The sequence below is a fragment of the Suncus etruscus genome, chromosome 4 (assembly GCF_024139225.1).
Source record: "Suncus etruscus isolate mSunEtr1 chromosome 4, mSunEtr1.pri.cur, whole genome shotgun sequence".
Lineage (NCBI taxonomy): Eukaryota > Metazoa > Chordata > Mammalia > Eulipotyphla > Soricidae > Suncus > Suncus etruscus.
The window spans coordinates 9,014,776-9,036,865 of record NC_064851.1 but is presented as its reverse complement, the minus strand read 5'-3'; positions in this window follow the sequence as shown (position 1 = coordinate 9,036,865).

The following is a 22,090-nucleotide window of genomic DNA, read 5'->3' as shown; positions in this document are numbered from 1 at the left end:
GATGGCTTGGCAGTAGGCAAAATAACAACAACAACAACAACAACAACAACCACTGGTCTTGAGTGAAGCTTTCTGGTTTAAATTCCTTGCTGACTTAAAAGAAACTTGCTTCAAACCTTTCATTTTTTAGGCTTGCTTTTGACTTTGAAGGGTGCTGTGGGTTTTAGAAATGGTGCATACAGTTGTGATTGGCAGTGGGGTGTACAATGCTCTGCTCTGATGACAGATGTTTCCTTCCATGCAGAGAAAATGCATTGGCCTCTCTCCTCCCCTCATATGCCTTTCCAGGGAAATAGAATGAGAGAAATTGTTTCTTCAACTCTTCTCTTCCTCACATAAAAGATGCTGGCCAGAGCTAGAAGGAGTCTAATTTCCATTCTGTCTGTCCTCTAAGTGATCAGCAGCCTAATAGTTCACTATTGATTTGTTCAGATTCCCAACATCCTATACATTGGCCATGAATTGTAGCAAAGAGACCAGAAACATTAGAACCATGTTCTTGGACATGAGTATTACAAATGATGGAGCCAGATTAGAAAGGGGAGGTTACCTGAGGGCCCACAGAAAATTGCTCCTTTCTAATTAGTACCATGTGAAGCTTAAGAAATGTGGGAGATTTGGGACATTGGTGATGGGAATGTTGCACTGGTGGGGGGGTGTTCTTTACATGACTGAAATTCAACTACAATCATATTTGTAATCAAGGTGTTTAAATAAAGAATTAATAAAAAAATTAAAAATTAACTTAAAAAATGAGAGAAAAATGGTTTATGAGTGATCCCAGGGGAAAATCTCTCAAACTGAATTTGTAGGCTGTCTTAGATAGAATGTCCAATCCATATATGCCATGGAACCCAGTCCCAGGTCAAAGTCTCCCAAGATCAGTAATGCCAAAGCCATTTGACCTAACTTTACATGTCAGGCAAACCCAGGAAAGGATCCATTTTGTCTTTTTACTAAGATTTTAAAAGTTGAAGTAGCTTCTTCCAACTCTTTGGAGAAATTCCCCTGCCTATGAGACTGAATCATAGAATAAAGGCAATCTAGCTAGCAACCATGCTGAGCATGGAGCTGGGACTGAATGTAGACTTATGTGCAAAAGCAGAAGCAATCAGGGTGGCAGAAAAAGGAAGCAAATGGGAAAAACTCATGTTTGGCTTCCTGAGAGCTGTTCTGAGACAGGGTGAAGGGGGCACCCTGAGGCTGACAGCTCTTGCCTATGAATTTGGACCATGTCATGATCCTTCCCTTCCCTAAGCACATTCTTGACACAAACTCTATTTGTAAGTAATCAAAATTGCATGCTGGGTAGATTTTCCTAGCTACACATGTTCTTCTGACCTCTCCTGCCAGTGCTCAGCGGGCTCTAATTGCTTGCCACAGCAGATCATACAGAAGTACCCTGGGTCTCTGCTTGTCCAAGTTCAGATCAATCCGGAGAACAGCTCCTGGCCTTCTTCAGAACCTTTGCACCAAACCCTTTGCCCTTCTAGCTTCTCTGAATCAGCAGGGAAATTATCTCTAGTTGGAGGAGCCAGGCTTTTGCCCATGAAGGTCTTCTGTTATTACCATACTAGCTAAAACTATCCATGTATCAAGATTTCTCTATACCTTTTACTGCACATTTCTCTTGCTTCCCTCATTCAGAAATAAGTGCAGTGCACCATTTCTGAAATGTCCACAAGTTGCTCATATCCACTCAGATTTGTTCCATTTTCTTCATTGCCACTTAATACACTCTCTACACATCTCTTGACCTGGAATATACCCACTGACTACCTTCCTACTTTCCACCTTTCACTTTATTTCTTGAGCTCGCTCATCTCTTTCTTCTGGAAGAGTTCTACAGAATCTAGAAATTGAGGGGTCAGAGTGGTGGTGCAGTGGTAAGGAGTTTGCCTTACATGCGGCTGACCTAGGATGGACTGCGGTTTGATCCCCCAGTGTCCCATATGGTTCCCCAAGCCAGGAGTGATTTCTGAGCGCATAGCCAGGAGTAACCCCTGAGCATCACCAGGTGTGGCCCAAAAACCAAAAAAAAAAAAATCTAATAATTGAGTAACAGATCTTTTATTTGGTGTGTCCAAGATGACTTTCCAAATAGTCTGACCCAAGAGAAAAACCCAAAGACTATTTCCATAGCCTCTCATTTGCTGTTACCACTAGAGAATTTTGAGTCCTGAATACTTTTCAATTCAATTGAATAGATCCTTACTGTACAACTAGTATATATTCGTTGCATATCTACTGTGTAATCAAATGTCTCTGGGGGACCAAGGAAGGTGTCACCTATGGCTTAGACAAGAAAATATCTTAACCAAATAGCCAAGTAACAACTGTAATATGTAATAGGTCCTTCTAGGCTAATATGAATGATTTCAACTATCTAAAATAAAGGCCTAATTTTCCCCTAAACTTCTATCATACTATGCTCTTAAAACTTATATGAAAATATAAATTATATTGTTAAGGCCCTGTTACACTCCTAGCAACATTTTTTCTCATGTTCACCATTTTATGACAACCAATTGGATCTCAATTATAGAAACTAAGGAAACCTAACAGTCATTGTGATTCTAATAGGATTGGTTTTCACCAGTCCTACCTTGAATTTGAAAATATCAGCACAGCTCACATATTAATTTCTCAGTCTTTCCTTGCTAAACAGGTCAGGGCACCAATATATCTGTCCTTCTTTTGTGTGACCAAGATCTTGACAAAGAATACAAGCACCCAAACTGAAATAGTACCCCAGTATTGTTCATTCTTAATCTCGCATAGAGCAATAGTGAGTCACAGGTGATTCTCCCAAAACTGTACTTTCTCAATAACCATAAAAATCATAATAGACACAAATATGCTGGTAGATTTTTATTGAGTACTTTTTAGGTACCAGACATTCTACTGAGGGCCTTAGCTATCCATAGCATAATTCTCTTAACAATTGGATGCATTCTGTATTATATCACTCATCACATTTTCAGATCAGAAAAGTGACATCCAGAGATTATTAAGCAACTTGCCCAATACCACACTGATGGGACATGGTAAAACAAGAGGTAAATTTCTGGGGCCGGAGAGATAGCATGGAGGTAAGGCGTTTGCCTTTCATGCAGAAGGTCATCGGTTCGAATCCCGGCGTCCCATATGGTCCCCCGAGCCTGCCAGGAGCGATTTCTGAGCATGAAGCCAGGAGTAACCCCTGAGCGCTGCTGGGTGTGACCCAAAAACCAAAAAAAAAAAAAAAAACAAGAGGTAAATTTCTTTTCACCAATCTGCAAGCACTACACATTCAGGCTATGGTATTTATCAACTTTTTTCTATTCTCAAGAGAGTAGGCATTTTTTTTGTCCTGTAATTGGTGAAAGAAAATGTCCTAAATGGTGATGCTAAGTGCTGTATGTGCTGGGGAACAGCTGTGGCAAAACTAATGCAGATGTACAAGGTTGCTATTGAGCTGAAAATGTCCGAGTAACTTTTCTAATAGGCTACTATCAACTCCGTCCATACTCACATCCATATGCTTTCAGCGGCCCCTGCCTCCTACTCATGGCACTCCCAGACTCATGCTCTATCCCAAGAGAGACTGTATGGACTTAACATTGTCTTTAGGTGTATCTTTTGTGAAAATAATACTTGAATTGAACAAAATCTGTGTATTAGTAATGACATGGGATTTGCCTCCAAAACAGAAGTCTTAGCTGAAAGATGTAGAAGGATCTATGGAAAAATAAAATTTCATGATTTGACTGAGAATTTTTTTCATAAACCCTTCTTCATACTTTCTGAATTCCCTCCCCTATCAAACAGTAGTAAAAGATGCAACCTAAAGCAAAAAGCTTAGTGGGTTTTCAGCATGACAAAAGAGTGATAATGGTCTTAAAAGCTGAAGAGAAGAAAAAAATACAGAGCTTATCTCTGAACAAATCAAGACCTGAGCATCAGAAAAAAATTAAAGAAGATGGGGTGTAGTGGTGAGATATAACCTAGGCTGAGAGGAAGATGTCAGTAACTATAAATTTGAAAGAGGGAGCATGACCATCAGAAAAATGGGTTCAATTCCAGATAATGGATCATACTTCTTGTCTAATTAGTGGTTGAGAGTTAAGAAAGAGAAGGAATTCACTGAAACTCTAAAGAGTTAGAGATATGCCCAAGCAGAGAAGATTTGTGTCATCTACCCCAGGATACCACAGGACTCTAGCCTTCCAGAGAGATTGTTTCCAGTGAACACCAGAATGTGAGTTAATAACAAAGGTAAGAATCTTACTTAATGAGCTTGAGTATGCTCTTGCCCAATATGGCATTTGATACTTTAATGAGATGGGTGAAAAACTGGTTTCAAAGCCATGGAGGAGAAAGCTGACATGCTGAGAGAAGGTATCAAAAGATATTGAAATCTGGACACCAAAGTTATAAAGAGGATGTCCAATCAACAGGAGACCAGAGAAGACCACAAAAGCAGAGCTAGAAAGATAGTTAAGATTTTTGACCTTGCATGCAACCAATCCTGTTCAATCCCTGGCACCACATATGATTTCCTGGACACTGCCAGGAGTGACTCTTGAACACAGAGCCAAAAATATCTTCCCTGAGCACTGATGAGTGTGGTCCCAAAGCAAACAAAAGATCACAGAAATGCCCCTGCATGATAATAAAGACCATTGTAGTTAAGATAATTCATTAAGAGAGCCAGAAAGGGGCCTGGAGAGATAGCACAGCGGCGTTTGCCTTGCAAGCAGCTGATCCAGGACCAAAGGTGGTTGGTTCGAATCCCAGTGTCCCATATGGTCCCCCGTGCCTGCCAGGAGCTATTTCTGAGCAGACAGCCAGGAGTAACCCTTGAGCACCGCTGGGTGTGACCCAAAAACTAAAAACTAAATAAATAAATAAATAAATAAATAATAAATAAATAAAAAGAGAGAGAGAGCCAGAAAGATAGCATGGAGGTAAGGTGTTTGCCTTTCATGCAGAAGGTCATTGGTTCGAATCCTGGCATCCCTTATGATCCCCTGAGTCTGCCAGGAGCGATTTCTGAGTATAGAGCCAGGAGTAACCCCTGAGCGTTGCTGGGTGTGACCCCAAAAAAAACAAAACAAAACAAAAAAAGATAATTCATAAGAGTCTCAGGAGAATGTGGATTGGATTTCATGTTCTCTTGATTCTTAGATCTCAAAGAGAAGCAAAGGAAGAATATGTAAGTATCTCATATTGTGTAATTATTGCAAAGAGATGCGGGTGTCCTGCAAGCCCCCCGAGGGGGCCCGACCAGCGGAGAGTAGATAAGAGGCTTACGGACAGCCGCACCTTTATTTTGCGTAGCTCAGATCAAAACCGCACCTGTAAAAATCTAAGAGGTTAGTAAAGAATGGCCCAAGACCTGAAAACTTTGTTCAAGGGCCCTTTAATATGAGTCTGCACTCTCTTATATAGACAAGGTAAAGGGGGGCAGGCAAAAGGCAATGTCAATCATTCGTTTGGCGCGCAAACTGCTTCATTATTCCAAATAAGGTATAAGCCCAGTATAGGTTAGGAGAAACAAAGGAAGTAAATCATTTTCCAGAAGGGAGGGGGGCAGTGAGACAATCTTGCAAGCCCTGCTAGATCAGCAGCTTTCAAGGAATTGCCCTATGACCCAAAGTAGGGTCTGCAGACCACTTTCCGGAACTCTCAGCAGGTTTTATGGTGGGGCAAGCTTTGTTGCATAGGGCGATGGGGACTAGGTATTAACTCAGGAATGTAAGCTATGGGAGATTTGGCTCCATGGTAATCAGGCTGTGTCTTCCTCCCCTGGGCTGAGAAGTTACTTTATTACTTTGATGGTTGCCTTTTTCCTGTTGGCTTATGGGCTTATAGCAGACAGCACTTAGCACTGAAAAAATGGCAGGGAGTTTTGCAAAAGTAACCACTGAGTCAGGTCACGGTAGCCAACAAAGAGAATGTTTTGTTTTTTCAAGTATTTTGAATCATTGTGAATTACATAGTTACAGAGTTATTCATGATTTAGTTTTAGACAATGTCCCAATACTAACCCCATTACCAGTGTCCACTTACCCAACCAATGTTCTCTGTTTCCTTCCAACCACTCAACTGCCTCTATGGCAGACATTTTTTTTCTATTTTTCCATTCTTCCCACCTCCCCTTTTAGCACTATAGTTTACAATGTTGTTACTGATACAGGATTGTGCATGTCACTTTCCCTATAAATGATGTTTAAACTAGATTTGAATGAGCCTGTTTGCAAAATTAAATTTCCACTCCAACCCTAGAATAGGGGTCATGAGAGCTAAGATACTCTCTTACAGAAAAATAAAACAAATCAACATTTGTTTTACAGTATAAATTTTACTGCCCTGCCTAGGAAGTCACCCCAACATTTGCTCATGATATTGGCAAGACAATAAAAACCCAACAAATGATTGCATTGTGACACCAGTTAAGCTGTCTCGAGTCTTAGAGCCATGGGGGTGAGGGGGAAGATCTTATATTTCCTCTAGTATTTAGAAGCAGGTCAGAGCATTGGCCTCTCTTTCCCTTTAATCAGCAACAGGATGCAGTCAACTCTTGATGTTGTTGTTGTTGTTTATCTACTCTCACTTACTCTGTCAAAAAAATAAAAGTCCTATTTTGCAAGATCCATTGGGAAAGTTCACTGGCCATATGCAACTTAAAAATAATAAATAGTTTCATTGCCAAGCTAAATTTCACCTAACGGAGGAAAATAGTACTCAGGACACAAAAATAATATCTTCATTGCTTGGAAACACATCTGGGTTAAAAGGAATTCTTTCTCACCAACTCACAACATCTCCACCCAGGCCCATAAAACAGTCACTTCCTTCTTCTTTCTACATTTTTCTTTATTTTCTCAATGAGAGAGGAAGTTTCTAGAATCCAGTGGCCCACTTTACTCTATAGAGCAGAAGATAAAATATCTCTACATAGTGTTTTTTCTCATTTTCTTCTTTCTCTCTAGTGTCTACTTACCCAAATAACACTTTAAAAAAAAAAGTTTCTGCAGATTAACAGCTCAGTTGCAGATGGTTACTTGACTTTCTGGGGAGATGGGTTGTAGAAAGTCTGTTCAGACAGTGCAAATCTTATCTCTATTCCCTCTTTACCCTTAATAAAGTTAATATTTGGTCTGCCCCAGTTGACTGCCACATGCTTTATGCAACTGCTTCTAAACTGAACTGGAAGAAAGGGTAGAATGAATTGTCCTCCTTTCATCCCTAAAAGAGCTTGTTTAGTGCTTTGTGTAATGTGGACATTGGGGGAAATGGCCATTCTTTTGTATCTTCTCAGTATTTCCACCATCACAAAGCAGTTCATTTTTGGTAGTTGGAGTTTATGCTTTGGATGGAGTAAATCCATATGGCTCACTTTGACATCATGGCAGATAAAAGGTAGCACACACAGAGAGAAATTGAGTTAGTTTTCACAACTTACACTGTCTTTCCTCAACATTCAATTACCACATGAATAAGACCAGCTAACCTCCTGGAAAAGAAGAGATCACAAGGCTGGCTGGCCATCACAAACCAACAGGCTGTGGCAACCCAACACCATTAGTGCCAATGCCGGAGGGAGCCCAGGAGAGGTCACTGAAACCAGTCCAGACCAAGGAGTTACCAACTGGCATCTCTATCCCTACCAATTAAAAAACCCTGCCAATCTACAAAATTATGAGCCAATAAATCAATTGTGGTGGTTATTAAATTGTGGGTTTGCTATTATTGTTGCTGTTTGCATACAACAGAAAAAGAAAACAGTGACAGGTGACACTGCCCCTCTTTCCTTGCTACATCACCATAGTGGAGTGTTTACTTCAATAAACTTGCCCTTGAGATCTTCCTGCTCAGTTTACCATGCACTATATTTCCAAAACTGTTTATCAAGGTGCAAGAGCAGGCATTTCTAGAAGGGAGGGTTTCCAAATAAACAGGATAATTCTTTATGTATTTTTGGTGTTTTTTTTCCCAATGTCAGAGAAAGGGCTATATCTCTATTTCTTTTTATTTCCATTTGAGTTGAAGTAACAGGATTTAGCATACCATATATTATATTTTTATGCACATATCATTTCAACACTGCATCCATCACCAAAAAGCCCACTTCCCTTCATTAGTGTCCCAAGGGCCTCTCTCAGTTATCCTCCCTTCCATGAAAGCTCAGTTCTATAGATGTGTGTGATGTGTGTGTGTGTGTGTGTGTGTGTGTGTGTGTGTGTGTGTGTGTGTGTGTGTGTGTAGGAACTGTGAGTTACAATACAATTAACTGTAAGGTATCATGCACAAAATATTGCAACACTGGACCCTCCACCTGAGTGTACACTTTCCTTATTGCTTAGAAACACTTCTGGGTGGGGCCGGAGAAATAGCATGGAGGTAAGGCGTTTGCCTTGCATGCAAAAGGACGGTGGTTCAAATTCCGGCATCATATGTGGTCCCCCAAGCCTGCCAGGAGTGCTTTCTGAGTGTAAAGCCAGGAGTAACCCCTGAGTGCTGCAGGGTGTGACCCAAAAACCAAAACAACAACAAAATAAAACCACTTCTGGGTTAAAAGAAGTTCTGTTTCACCAACTCACAACATCTCTACCCAGGCCCATAAAACAATTACTTACCTCTTCCTTCCACATTTTTCTTTATTTTCTCAATGAAGGAGGAAGAATCCAGTGGCCCACTTTGCTGTATAGAGCAGAACGTAAAATATTGTCTCATTGCCTCCCAACATCCAATACTCTTTTTCCTATTGTCCTATCTTCTCCCCCACCCTCCATCCCGCTACCACGATAAGCTTTCTACTAAAGACCAGTTTTCAATTGTTGTTACCTTTGGACATAGGTTATTTTCTTACTCTTTTTATATATCTCACATGAGGGAGATCACTGTGTCTGTCCCTATACTTCTGACTAATTTCATGCAGCATGATACTTTCTCTCTCCTGATTCATCCATAGTAGCAAATTGCATGGCTTAGTCTTTTATTACAGCCATATTTCATTGTGTATATCATAGTTTCTTTATCCAGTCATCTGTTCTTAAACATTTGAGTTGTCTGAAGATGTTAGCTCTCATGAATAGTACTGCAACGGACATAGGAATGCAAATGCCTTTTTTGAGTAGTGTTTTCAAGCCCTTGAGGTAAATCTCAAGAAGTGGAATTTCTAAGTCACATAGAAGCTCCCCTCCTAATTATTTTGTTTGTTGTCCATATTGTTTTCCAAATCAGACAACATTCCCACAAAGCAGCAAATAAAGATCCATTTTTTTCCCCTACATCCATGCCAACAAGTAGTCCTCAATGGTGAATGCTTCCAGAGAGCTTCAGAGCTTTTTCAGCGCTTATCACTGTTGGGGAAGAGCTGGGAACTGGGAAACGAATCTGTTTCTGGAAGAAAGGCTTTTCTACAGTCTTGTCCACAGTGACAAAACCTTGTCATTTTCTCTGCACTCAGAAATCTGTCAACACGTGGAAATAGGCCAAGCTTCTTTTGACATTCACCATTGTGCAGACAGCTTTACAATGGAACCGGTCTCATAGCCCTTGCCTGGTTGGCAGAGACAGCCTCAAGAAAGCAAAAACTTACCAGTACTGACCTCATTAACTCTGGGACAAAGGGGATGATACAAAGCAAATTAAACTCAAAAAGTCTTAGGGAACTCTAGGGACTTCTTGACACACAGCTGACCATGTCTGGCAAAGTGAGCACAGAAACCACAATAGGGTTTATTACTTACTTTGGTGAGTCATTTTGAGGACCTGTCACCCATAGTTCAATGCTGAAATTGATTCGATAAGAAAAAACAATGTTGTCATGTGAAGACAGCTCCAAAATTTTTTGCTTCTTATGTAGTTAGTACCAGCCGGCTTTGCGTGAAAAGGCACTTTTGAGCAGAATTTAAATTTATATTTGTTGTTCATTTGCAAAGTTTCGATTTATTGCCTTTTCTTTAAAAAAAAATGTAAATAAAAAGGAGGAAGTGGCCTTTCAGGTTTTGCTAGGGGAGGAAGGCATGATATTTCTTCTAAAACGTGCTTTGGGAATATGAAGGCACATGAAGGCAATCAACTTCCCATGCGATGGAATAACAAGCAAAGAAATGTTGTGTGAATGAATTTCCTTAGTTTTCAGGAAACGGAGCGATACGATTGGAAATAAGAGTCATGAAAAAAGGAAAGCAAGGTAGTTGGAAAAAAATTTAAGTGCTCTGGCTTTTTTTTTTTATCATTAACTAATAGCTTGAGTTAAGGAAAACAAAAATTCTGAGTACTGTTAATAAGAATGAGGTTAATAATAATGCATAACAAGTAGAGGAGCTGTATAATGCTGGTGAGATAGTACCTACCTACCTGGACACTTAGTGTTCTGTCGAACCTCTAATTAAGCACTCCACACGATATCTAAAACTATTCAACAATCTGGACGTAATTCAAATTCACTAGAGCTTTATTACCACATTTCTCTCCAGAGATTCTGCCCTCTTACTCCCCAGATTCTACCTTCTATTGCTACAACCCTGGCTTGCTATATTGCTGCCAGGAAGTTCTTAGGATTTCCACCCTAGGAAATAGGCCCCTAATGAATGGCATCATTATGAGGATTAAATGCCATTGTGTATTTTAAGCACATGAAACAATGTCCTGTGTATTATAAGCACTCAACGAATGCATTTATTTGGGTGTGGGGGGTTTGTTTGTTGTTATTGTTTTGGTCTATTTATTTGTTGTTGGTTTGGTTGGGTGTTTTGTTGCTGTTGTTTGTTTATTTATTTTATTGGTTTTTCGGGCCACACCCATTTAATGCTCAGGGGTTACTCCTGGCTAAGCGCTCAGAAATTGCCCCTGGCTTGGGGGGACCATATGGGACGCCGGGGGATCGAACATCGGTCACGATCTTCCTTGGCTAGCGCTTGCAAGGCAAACACCTTACCTTTAGCGCCACCTCACCGGCCCCAAAGAATTGTAGATTTCTTTGCCTATCTATTCTGGGTATTTTTTTGTTTTTGTTTTTTTTGTTTTTTGTTTTTGGGTCACACCCGGCGGTGCTCAGGGGTTACTCCTGGCTGTCTGCTCAGAAATAGCTCCTGGCAGGCACGGGGGACCATATGGGACACCGGGATTCGAACCAACCACCTTTGGTCCTGGATCGGCTGCTTGCAAGGCAAATGCCGCTGTGCTATCTCTCCGGGCCCTTGTTGCTGTTGTTGCTGGGTTGGGTTCTTTGCTCTTCTAAATTCTGTTTATCCTAAAATCCTGCTTATTCTTTCTCCCTTTTTGTCTCTGTGGACTACCATGGTGCTCTCCACCTGCCTCTGCAACCTCACATGGTGGCTACCCACTTGTATATCTTGTACATATCTCCATCTAATGAGAGAATTTCATGGACCAAGAATGAACTTCATACCCCTCTGTATTAGTAGAACCCAGAAAAGAGCCTGGCTCCTGATAACAGTTCAGGTACTATTTATGCAAGTAAAGAAAGAATGAATAACTGCGTGGCTGCCATCTCTTTCGAGGCAGACCATAATTCTAGTATAATAATTTCTTTATTATTATATTGTATTATTTATTTTATTATTATTTATAATATTAACTTATTATTTTAGCTTTCTTGTAGAAAAAAATGGATTTAGTTGGTTTGAGACCAAAGTTATTAGCTCTCTAATCAAGAACCCAACTTACTTCTAGTGGAGCTAGAAATGAGATCTAAACCTACCTCAAACCCCTCTGCATCTCTGTGTTCAGTTCTAATAATATGCATGAACCAACTTCCCACTTAGTGGCAAAATGACCACTGGGACCACAGACTTGCATGCTTCCACCTTGCCCATTGTTAAGGTTTCTCTTTTTCCAGAGTTTCATAGATGTCCCCAAATATTCTTTCACTGATCAGCTACCCATCCTGGACCAAGGAATCCTATACTCTAAAAATAAAGTAACCTCCATGGAAATTGGGGGAATGACTAGAATAAAGGAAAAATGGATGAAAATCTCAGTACCAAGCTAGTGTTCTGTCCCATGGGCTATAGAACCTCACCTAGAAACTTGGCTTCAAACACCTGCCTTTCATGAAGTATTTGACCTCTGGACAAGTGTCACCTGACACCCATCCCTCAGTCTGCCTGTGTATTCGGTTAGTGCAGACCTTTGCCATGTGACTGTGTTCTGGATTATATATAAGTGAGCACCTTTCTGTTTATGGTCAATGAGAAGTTTTAGAAGTCCAATTAGAGTGCACCCCTTCTTGGCCTGGCTCAAGATACATGAAAAGATAAGCCACAAACTCAAGCAATGAAAATTTGAAATGTTGCTTTTGCCAATAATACAATTCTTGGAGACTAAGGCCTTCAATGAAGGAGCTTCCTGATTCTGCATCCTTAAATTGCACAAACTGCTGAATACCTGTCGTCACTGGTTACATCCTCTTCTAAAACCTGCTCCTAGGAAAAACTGACAGCCTATAGAATTGGAAAGAAGGTGCTTTCTGCTGGTAGGTGAGAAGAAGATAAGTAGTCGGTCGGTTTAAGGCTCTATGCTTGAGTGCTCTCTCCTCTCATCTCTCTCTCTCCCTCTCTCTCTCTATATATGTGTGTGTGTGTGTGTGTGTGTGTGTGTGTATATATATATATATACACACATACACATAGATATAAACATAGATATAGATGTAGATAGATAAGATGATATAGATATAGATATGGATATATATCTCAATGAAAAATTTGGATGTAATCCACATGAGTTAGGGTGGCTCCTAGTCACGCACTCACCAGGTTGATGTATTGGAACTGTAATTCTAGAATAAAAGGCTTCCCCTTCCAGCCACACTCCCATTGGAAATATTCAGGGAAATAACAATGAAGTAAATGATCCCTCTTGGGCCCAAGCACTTTGCATGTGCCAGATATCCCTAAAAGACTCCTCCTGATGGTCTACAAAGGGCAGGGTGGAGAGGAAGAGGACAGGGGAAAGAGTGGAAAGAAGGGGCATCAATTGACCCACACAAACACCTTGAAGACAGTTCCTTTTGTCCTTCAAAAAACACGGTGTTGGAGCTGCCAAGGTTTCTGCTGATTTTCACTTTTCTACTTTTCTGTTTTTACAGGGTAGTTTGCCCTTGGGAAGTGTGGTAATTCTTATTCCCTATGAGCTATCCCTCTAAGTATGTCCATAAATTGAGAGAGCATTGTTTCCATTTTCCTCACTAATTATTTTCCCTCACAGTCACCCATCAGCGATTTTTAAAGTCAGAGGAAGTCTTTCAGATACAAAGGGGTGGGAGACCCGAATGCTGGGATTCTGTAGACACCTAATTCAAGGTTAATGAGGCCTTGACAGGGAAGTTACTCTGCATGGAAGGCCATTCTAGGTGCCAGGATAGAGCCAGGGGGAGATTAAGACATAGTACCTGACCTTGAAGAGAGAACCATTCCCAAGGCTCCATTCCATGAATACAAAATGACTTAGGAAACCAGCGCATTTAAATACAGTCATTTCCGTTAAGGAGATGGGTGAGTGAATACGCTAGGGAGGCATTTCTTTCATTCACTCTACCTAGAAAATCTAGGCTTCGACTGACTATTTTGTCATGAACCACAAAATTCTTGCAAACTAATCTTGTTTTCCTCCTTACACTGGCCACTGGGGAACTCAAAAGCCACTTTTAACATGTTTCCAGGACTTCACATCAGCCATTTTATTAACAAATTTTTTATATAATTTTTATTTTAGTCATAGTGGCTTACATATCTTTCACAGTAATATTTTAGGTATATATTAACATTGAATCAGGGGAATTCCCATCACCAAATTTGTCCTCCCTCCACCCCCATTCCCATCTTGCGTCCCATATCCTCCATCCTCACCCCCCGGGCTGCTAGAATGAGTGGTTCCCTCTGTGTCTAGCTTACTACTTAGTGATCATACAACTGTTTGGTCTTGGGACCTTCCATTATTTCCCCCTCTACTTGAGAGGCGGAACTAGATAGTTCAAGTTATGTGGTTTTGTTTGAAGAAGAGAAAAGCAATAAAATGGGGTAAAAATCAAATACGTCGAAAATGGGTGGAGTCTTTCTAGAGGCTCTCATCCTCGATTATTGACAATTTTATTTAAATTTAGTCTATTTATTTATATTTCCTTTTTATAATTTAAAGTACTGTGACTTGCAAAGTTATTGATAGTTGAGATTTAGATATGCAATATTTCAACACCAATTCCACCACCAGAGTCAACAACTCCCATCACCAGTGCTCTCACTCTCTGTCATTGCCACCCCCTCACCCTTCACCTGCCACTTTAGCAGGCACATTACAAAATTTAGTGTTTCAGCTTAGATCTCCTGTTTTCAGTGTTATTGACTCTGTGCTTTGGGTTTTTGACAATACTATTCTCTGACATCACCAATATAATGAAAACTCTGACCTCTCTTTCTTCATTATTTTCCTTTCTTATCTTCTTCCTTTCTACTTTGATTTCTTTACTACTCCTCTTTAAGTTCTCGGGTCATGGGTGATCTAGGTATCCCTCTTTTGCTACTTTACATTTCCTCTTCCAGTTATTATATACACCACAGATAATTGAGGTTATCCTATGTTGGTCTTTCTGGCTTATTTCACTCAACATATCTTCCAGTTCTAACAAGGTTGCAGCAAATTGCATTATTTCATCATTCTTGAAGCTATATAATATTTTATTTTATAATATGATGCATCTTCATAACCCATTCACCTGTGATTGAACACTTCGGTTGATTTCATATCTTAGCTACTAGACTAAATACAGCAATGAATAATGAGTCTTCATTTTTCTTCAATTTTCCAGTCCTCATTGTATATGAGCTCCTTTTTTTTTTCATCCTTTCTTGTCTTGTAGCTTCCATACTGCCTCTCCTGGATTGCAAATATAGAAGCAGCCTCAGTTAGTCTTCTCTAAGCACTGTGGACTTTGAAGTTGTGACCCATGTCATAAAATGAGTAGCAATACATGCAGGAACATGGGTAAGAGGAACTGAGAGGTCATGTAAAAGGAGACTAAAGAAAAACACTAAAAACAGTGAGAATGGTGATGGAGTGCAGAGGTCACAGGGTAACTAGCAAAGTTGAACCATGGAAACATCACCATCAAAGGCCTTCCCAGGCCAAAGCAAAGAGGCATCAAAAGGGAAGAAGAGCCAGGGTTCATCATCATACAGCATATGCATGAAAAAATGCCTGACTAAATATAATTTTTTTGGTAATATGATTCTCCATTGAATCCATTTTGCCTTCAATCTCTCTCATTTTCATGTTATTCATGTTATTCTCAGTGAAGTAAGTGCAGAAGCCCCAATAGAACCAAATATTAGTGAGTCAGTGCATTGGGCTGAAGGATAGATAAGTAAGATAGGCAGTCTTCCTTCCTTATGCTTCTACTGCATCAAGAAATTCAGCTAATGGGTCCCAGAGTCAGATTTCTTCATTCACAGCCCAGCTCCACTACCTGGAATCTTGTGGCTCTTAGCAAGTTACATAAAATCTTTTGGCTGCAATGTGTTCTTCTGTACTATGGGGATAATAATAGTAGCAACAAAATTGAGCAACCAGAATGACTGATTATGTTGAACCTCATACCTGGTGTACCTCTTTGTCATGAGTATTGCTACCTGGGGAACTAGTCAACAAAGCAGGCTTTGTCCTCTGTCCTGGGACAAACACAGAGCTGGGCTGTGAAGCCTAGAGCAGAAGAGACTCCATTTTGTTAACCTAAAGTTAAGTTCCCAGTTAAGGCTAACAGCTAAGTATCCATTTAAAGACTCAGTTTCTATCCCAACAATAATGACAAGACTCCAAGGTTGTATAAACCACAGTATACTACCCTCTACATCTAGCCATAAAAGGACATGATGAAACACTGTAGACAAAAGCCAATCAACTTAAAGATCAAGACTTCCTGCTTAAAGTCCTATATAACTTGGCTTGTGACCTCTTGGTGGGGTCTTCTCCAGCAGGGGGTGGGGGAGGGTGTCCCTGATTGGTCAGTTTGTAGCTTGTTGGTTGACAGAATAAAGCTTTGCTTTGCTTTGTTTCAATTCTGTGGTCTTGTCCTTTGACTCAGGAATATAAGGCCAGAGTGTAAAAGGATAGTAGAGGAATAGAATAAGCACTAGGAGAAAGGGAATGAGTAAAACACAAACTGCCTTAAGACAGATCTTGAGCAATGGGGACACAGTTACACCTGTTTGCTTTAAATGACACTGGTGAGATCAGATCCCAAGATGTAGAAGTCACTGGTGAAATTGGATCCCAAGTGGATAGAGAATTCACAAAGAAACATCCACCAGCCACTTTGGGAGAGTAACTCCATTTATTGTAGGTGAGAAATGCATATTTATATTAGGGGAGTGTGGGGTGTGGATTCTGAGTCATCAATCAGATTTGAGAGGGGATTAAAACAGGGTGTATGCTTCTGTGTTTAGGGAAAACAGGGTAAGTGGTTAGGGAAAGCAGAGTGTGTGCTCTGACTGTTAAAACAGTGTGTGCTTAAGGTGATTAGCTACAAGTACTAGGATAGGGATCAAAATATTCAGTTTAAGGGAGCACAGACATAGGAGTCATCACCCAATATTACCTGGAAGGTTTCATAGAGGAGCATTGAATCTTGCCAGCATTGGGTCTTGATGGCTAAGTAGATAATGTGATGGGCCCATTAGTGAAGTAGGCCATCAATACTGGTAACATCCCCAAGCCACATCTGTGATCCAGAATCATTCTATGTCTCCAGAGAAACTTGCTCAACACCAGATGAACCAACAGTCTCTGTCTCTCTCTCTGAGGGCCCCTTTCAGAGTGAATTTTTCATCCTGAAATCTTTGAAACTGCCACACTGAAGCTCTTCTGAGAACATGCATCTGACCTCTCCTTGGTGGGAGGTGATGCCCTTTGGGAGGATTATTAAGGAATAATGTTTCAGAAGTCATTTTGCATGGCTAGGACTTTATTATCTTCTGTCTTTTTGCTTCTAAAAAATTTATCCCAAGGAAGAGAGCTTAAGTTTGGAAGGAAAGAAAGAAGCTTGTGGCAGCATAGTGGGAGAACAAATCCACACAATTGAATTTGTCAGGGAGAGGATGAAAGAGAAATGCTAGGGTCCTTGGGCAAGTAAGATGGGTACTCTGGTGATGCATGTTGTGTTGAAATTATTCACATGAGAAACTATTATTAATAATATTGTAAACCATAAAATCTCAATTAAAAGTTTTTTAAATAAAAACAATTTTTAAAGAAAAGCCCATGGGCACTGTACAGATGAAGAATGTTAGGAATGACCTATAGGTTCAAGAAGGAATCATTCCTACTTTTTATGGAATATTATGTCACCATTAGTTGGCTTAGAATAGGAAGGAAGTACTGCTCAATTATGTGAAGGGAAGTAAGAGCTTAAGATTTGTGGACAATATAATCATAACTAAAAAATAAATAAAACCAACGGGGACCAGAGTGAATGTAAATGAAACATAAAAGCAAGTCCCCTTATACATTGTGGTTTTTAAAAATGCTTATTTATATTGCCCATGATTATTCAAAACATATTTATACATGGGACAGAAAAGATGGCTAAAGAAATGTAATAGAATGTAAACAGGGATTGTCTTGGGGTGATAAAACTGGATGATTTGTTTTATTTTGTTTTTCCATTTCTCTGCATTATATCAATTTTTCTTAAATTTTATGCATTACTTCATTTTCTTTGCAAAACAAAACAAAACAAAACAAAAGAACCTTGTCCCTTACATAGATTCATAGTAAATAAGCAGATTCTGATACTACATCATGGACAGCCACATATTTTAAGCTGGTAGAAATTCTCAATACACAAAAGTCATCTCCCAGGAGCCGAAGAGATAGCACAGTGGTTGGACATTTGCCTTGCAAGCAGCCGACCCGAGATGGAGGGTGGTTCGAATCCCAGCATCCCATATAGTCCCTGGTGCCTGCCAGGAGTGATTTCTGAGTGCAGAGCCAGGAGTAACCCCTGAGCACCACCGGGTATGACCCAAAAAGCAAAAAATAAAGTCATCTCCCAGCTGCCTACACATCATAGCTGATACTTTATCTCTTTGTAGTGCCTTCTCTATTTGTTACAAATATGGCAAGCTCTATCTTCAATACCACTTTAATGTCTTTCACTCAGACTGTTTATTTTCTGCCAGCTCTACCCCTTTCTTAGACTACCCCAATTCTTGATTGGAGGGAGTTATTTAAGAGCATGGGCCAATGGTTGGTCTTCTTATTGCTGTTCCTGTCTGGCAACATTCCCTTCACCTAGTAGTTGGTCCATTCAGATTAGAAAATATTCTGGCCTATTTTTATGGCCCAAATAAATGGCCTTTCTACATGTAAAGCCTTCACAAACACACATATATGTATAAAGGTGATGTCTATTTCTTCACCTCCTAAATCTTGGAGCTGGCTTTAAGAGTTAAGTACTTTGGTCAACAGTATATTATTGAACAGCCAAATTCCAGAAGGGGTCTATGTTTAGTTCTGAATACTGTGCTTACTTGTGTATAGGTATAACTGTCTTTCTGTCTCTCTTCTCTGTGTTTGCCTCTGTGTCTCTTTAATTGCACTGTTTCCCCAACTTTACCATTTCATGCAAACATTCCAGCATACCCAGATACCAAGACTAAGCTAGATTCTAGCAGGGGTCCTTAAACTTTTTAAACAAGGGACCAGTTCACTGTCCTTCAGACTGTTGGAGGGCCAGATTATAGTAAAAACAAAAATTATGAACAAATTTCTATGCACACTGCATATATCTTATTTAGAAGTGAAGAAACAAAATGGAAGTAAATACAATATGTGGCCCGCAGGCCGTAGTTTGAAGACCCCTGTCAGGATGAGAAGCTACTCTATACCCTACTAAATAGAGAGAGAACCCATCCAGAATTCACAGGCATCCCTCCAAATCCAACTACATCTGAGCCCAGAACCCACCCATCTGATTAGTAGATTCATGTTTTTAAAAGACCACAATCTTAAGACATAGAGCTTTAGGGTTATTTGTTCTATAACATCATTGTGATAATAGACGTTATCTATTAGACAATCCAGAGTTGATAGCTCATTCCAATTGTCTTTTTCTTTTTTAACCAATTCAACCAAGCCCCTTCCCAAAATATAACCCTATGCCCAAGTTTCCAGAGAGGCTTGGCTGTGACCTAACAGTGTTTCTGCAGTGATTCCCAAGAATTTTCCTTACCATATCCTTTATTAGCCTAATTAATTTCAGGGTCACAGTCACCAGGTTCCAAAAGAGTGACCATTTACCTTACCCACGGTGTATAGGGCCCATCTCAGAGACTGTGATATAGACCTCAATCAATATACACAAAAGTGGAGGAGTAAGGGGGAGAATGTAAAAACACTTATGATAAGCACATGTTCCTTGTCAAGGTCCACACCATTTGCTTCTGCTTATCCCATTAACACAATGTCCTAGGTAGTAACTTTTATTATCCCCTACTGTGATGACAAGATTGAAGATCAAGAAGTTTAAGTAATTTCTCCAAGATCATTCAGTTAATAGCTGATGCAGGTGTGATGTTAATGGATGTTTAACTCTCAAATTCTGCCCTTTTCACAAACAACAAACATCTTGCTTAGCTCCTGTTGACTAACAAACCATCACAAAACCTCATGTACGATTACAGGTCTGGAAGATCAGTTGGGGTTTCAATGAACTAAATTAAACTTAGTGTCTCTCAATTGGGGTTACTCAGCCATCTGTGGTTGGTAAGAATGGGAAGAAGAATGCTAATTTGTAATAGGGGCAGCCTAATTGAGAAAACTCAGTTCCACGTGTCTCTTAACCCACTCACCTTCCAAAGCTAACAGGTTAGTCCAATGATACCCTAACACCTGAACACAGATTTTTATATGCATAATTTGTCATCCAGTCAACCTCACCGCCATGTCTCAGTTCCCTTCATCCCCAGCCAGAGAATAATGCTGCTCATCTAACCCAAATGAGGCATTTGAGAGAAAAGATGAAGTAATGAAGCAATTGGAAGAGATGCATGAAGTCAAAGAGAAAATAACAGGTAAAGGACTCTCTCATTAAACAAATAAAAATCTTGCTTTCCAACCATGACTTGGAGAGGACTTCTGCTCTGGAGCCACATCCTGAGGCTGCCAGGAGATATGAATTTCCATTAGCAGTGTTTCCTAAAAGCACTTGTGCCATCACAGGCAAGTCACTCCGCTTCTTTGAAAAGTAAACTGGATTCCCTTTCTATCTCCTTGTTTGCTATTGAGAAAACCAAACAAAATGCTGCACTTAAGAAGAATACTTTTAATCTGAATGTCACCAGAAAAAAAAAGAAAGAAAAAAATTTTAATTTTCCTCAATCAGATTTAGGCTCAGTTCCTTGCAAAAACATGAAAATTTGTTGTCAATCAGATTTAGGCTCAGTTCCTTGCAAAAACATGAAAATTTGTTGTCCTGGTGACATGTCTCCTAAAGACCACACACAGACACACAATGAGATAATTAAAAACAACTTCCCAGTAGTCCTAAGCAAATGTTCCTTGTAAAGCATCTAACACAAGGAGATATCCATTCCATCTCCTCTAATTATCCTTACCTTTCAAATTTTCCACACAAAATCAAAACAACAGAAATAATGAGAATATAGAGAAAAAAAACTCATAGGGTGTTCATTGCTACAGCTCTGGTCCTCGTGTTTGGAACAGATGGTCACAAGCAGATGTTTTTCAGGGATGTGTGTAGTGGGGGGAGGTGGGGTAATACCTGATATTTCTTCTTTAAGAACAAGCAAAAATTGATGCCCTGAAAAGTCAGGTTGTGAGTTAGAAGATCTTGCATTAGAACATGGTGTATCACTCAGTTAAAACTGCATAACTAACATCTGAAAAATCTGTTTAAAGTATCCTCCCTTTTGATACATGCTTCAAACTAGGTTAGCCAGAGCACAATGGCTGAGGACATCCTACTTAAGGAAATGACAGCAACTGCAAGCTCCCTGAAATTCATCACAACAAACATTTTTTTTTATATCTACGTTTGCTAAGTTGCCATTTTTAAAACATGTCCTGTGGCCAAGCCCAACACCAATGAAATGAGAGAATACCTCATTCAAGAAGGCTGAGTCAATTCAGAGTGCTCTCTTAAGAGTGTTGAAATCTCTAGAGAGAACTAAAAGGATGCACTAAAAGGTAAATGGTGAAGAAGAGTAGAGTACAACAAGTTGTTTGTTTTCTTTTTCTTTTCTCCCCCTCCCCCACAGGGCAGACCTGAATATGATTCCCAGCACCACACCCCCCTGAGTACTGCCAGGAGTGATACCTGAGCACTGAGTCAGGAGTAAACCCTAATATAGTAAAAAGTAAAAATCGGGGGGTGGGGGGTTATATGGGTGAGATGAAAGCAGTCAGAAGAGAGCTGAAAAGAATTTTTCCTAGAGAGATCATAGAGCCATTGGCAACTCAGACTTGATTCCCAGCATCTCGTATGGTCCCTTGAGCACTACCAGGAGTGATTCTGCTGGGATCTGATTTCTGAACAAGGAGTAACGCCATTTTGTAAAGGCCACATGGCACGCTTCTTAGCTTCTGAGCAGGGAGATACGTCATTTTGTAAGAAACTCCCGGCCTGTGGGCTGTTTGCGGCCCTCCGTACAACATTTTGTGGCTGGCCTTCAAATACCGCAGTATTTGCAATTATTCGCTTACCAAATAATTGCAATAAAAATCGCATTAGTAAGAAAAAAGTTGCATTAAACATTCGCATACCCTGAGCAGTTCCATTCAGGGTATGCAAATGTTTAATGCGATTTTTTGCAATTTTTTTCTTACTAATGCATTTTTATTGCAAATATTCGGTAAGCGAATAATTGCGAATACTTTGCACCTAGCGCAGACGTCATTCCCGCTGTCCCTTGCATTATCAGAGGCCTAAGGGAGAGAAGTTTATTACAGAATTAGATTTTGCCATACCTTCATCATGACTTCATCAAAGCCTGCAGTGAAGAGAAAGATTGATGACGAGCACAGACAATTTCAGGAAAAGTGGGAGATGCAGTATTTC